Below are 2,578 nucleotides of genomic sequence, written 5' to 3'. Positions count from 1 at the left end.
CATTCATTTCCGTTCTTATGAGAAAATAGTGTGCGCGTGCGCGCTCACCAACTCTTGTAAGAAAAGGAAAACGAGCAAAGCCCTCGATGCGTTCGTGCCGGGTTCTTCAGTTCTTCTTCGTGGCTGCACTGCAGGTTGCAGCAGCACTAGTACTGTGAACAACGCAGCAGCAGAGTCGGTGCAGTCGCCGTGACATCGGCGGCGGGCGCTGCCCTTCGGCCCGCCCGACCTCGCATGTGGCGGTCTGATCGTGCTTGCGCCGGCCACAGCACAGGAATCCGCGGGTACACCGTACGCGTACAGGGCGCTAGGTGTGGCAGCAGGAAAGAAAGATACTACCGCGTCAGGGTTCGCAGCGCGGCCGTTAATCAGCTGATGCGCGCGTAGATTCTTCAATCAGATAGATGGCTACGTCAAGGTTCGCGCAGTTACTTACCCGGCAGCTCCTGTCCTGAAAAAGCGTAGAGAACCGTAACAAAAGCAGACAGCGGAGGAGAGCAGGCATTTCCCTGAACTTTGCTGCGAACAAACCGTCGGGTTTCCAGACGCTGAATTTCCAACAAGGCCTAGCGCTACACTGCTACTCGTGCATCCGCGTGCGCACCCAACCTAGCTTGCTCGACCAAATCTCACTGGTACAGTTGTAGTGCTGTATACTGACGTACTGCACTGCTGTGTTGGAACGAAGCACTGCGCTGGGTCAATTTCTGGTGTGTGTAGGTGTACCTACGTATACGCGTTTCCAAGGTCAAAGTCGTGGTAGTCCACGGTTTATTCGTACTTCTCCATTGACCGACACGCTGAAATCTCATTGATCCACCATCTGCGTGCATGTGAACGACTGAACGATGGTGCAGGGACGTAAATGCAATCGATCGATCTTGTACGCAGCTCATGATCTCGTTGCGTTTGCACACGCGGTCGGCTGGGTCGTTTGGATGATTTGCTGAAGCAAGCCGCCGCGCCGAGGAAAAAAGGTGGCCGGCCGGCCAGGGGGCCGAGGGTCGTGCCGTGGCCAATCGCGCGTTTGCTTGTGCGCATCGATCGATGGCCGGCCGCCGGCCGGCCGATGAGCTCAGCGCAGGCGCCCGCGGCTGCCCGGATCTGATCATCGAGCGGACAAAATGGCGTCGACGAAGGGCGTGGAGACGCGTACGTGGTTTTGGTGGGTGCGACAAGAAGGGATTGCATTGGCTGCGGACGTCGCGCAACGGCGCGCGCGTATATACGGCGGCCGGCATCCCGGCGTGCGCCATACATACATGCATGCATTGATGTATGTACGCCTATTACGTAGGCCACTGGCGACGCATGCAAATCAAGTGGATCGATCGATCCGTCTGGTAAGCCCCCGAAAGTCCTGCAAAGTTGCAGCAACTCAAATGATTGTACGTGCCAAGATACCAAAGGCCAACAAGGAACCCCTGCAGAAAGAAGAAGAAGAAAAAACTGCACGACCACTCAGTAGAACTGCGATCTAATGTGTCTATGAACCATTTTTTGGAGCTAGAACTAGCCGTGTGCGGCCTGATAAGCTTTGAAGTTAGATGAAGTTCAGAAAGGATGAAGTTCACCAGACGAGATCGTGCAGATGCATCTCATCGTCTGAATCCTCAAACTGGAAAAGGAGAGAGAGGAAAAGCAGCACGCAACTCATCACATGTGTGCGTATATGGCCGGAAACGTACCCAGACCATAGAAGAGCACGCATCCGTCGTGACCTGCCGAGTTTATAACTAGCACGGCAAAAAGAATCACAACGTGAAATTTCCAGCGAAAATCATGCACGTTTTTAGGTTGACAGTAAGCGAAGAGTTTGGCACAAACATTGGCGATCGATGATGATGCAGTATCATACAGCCATCTGGCTAGCTAGACCACGAAAGTAAACGATACGAGTGCCATCTTGTACGTCGTTAGAGTTGGGCGGGGGGTTATGCGCAAACGAACGCAACGCTGGGCGCTGGCACACACTTCTCTTATTGGCCTTCTTCGGCTGACATAAAGGATAGATGACCTTGACGCGATCGCAAGTGACGAGCTGCGCGTTTAGCTTGGTCTACGTACGCAAGCATGCATGCACATCCTTCGCGTCGCGCGTATGGTATGGTGCGCGCATGATCCTGCCTGCTGTGAGTGAGGCCCCGTTTTCTTTTTCTTACGCCATGCATCAATAATTTCTCTGACGGCGACCTGTGCCTCGTCATGCATGCCAATTGCCAAGTGGGCGGCTCACCAGTTGCCATCAGATATATACGGAGACAGTCAACAATACACAGTAACAGAAATGGTAGTACGGATAGTTTGCTAGAAGCCTGGAGCTGAAAATTTTGTATAAGAAATGTGAGGACCCTGAAGCATATGGCATGCCGCACAAATCTTTTTTCATATATAGAAAAAAATGGTACACAGAAAAAGAGAAACCGGCTATGCGTAAATATGTAAATGGGCTGGACGGGCTATTTCAATTCAGCCCACAGGCTATCCAGCCTACAAAGATCGCCACTTTTGGGCCAATGAGCACAGTGCAGTCGCCGCGGCCCACACACTGTTTCCTCGACAGGAACACAGAGCTGCT

This window comes from Setaria italica, chromosome V, assembly GCF_000263155.2.
Source record: "Setaria italica strain Yugu1 chromosome V, Setaria_italica_v2.0, whole genome shotgun sequence".
Taxonomy (NCBI): domain Eukaryota; kingdom Viridiplantae; phylum Streptophyta; class Magnoliopsida; order Poales; family Poaceae; genus Setaria; species Setaria italica.
This window is presented reverse-complemented; position numbering follows the sequence as displayed.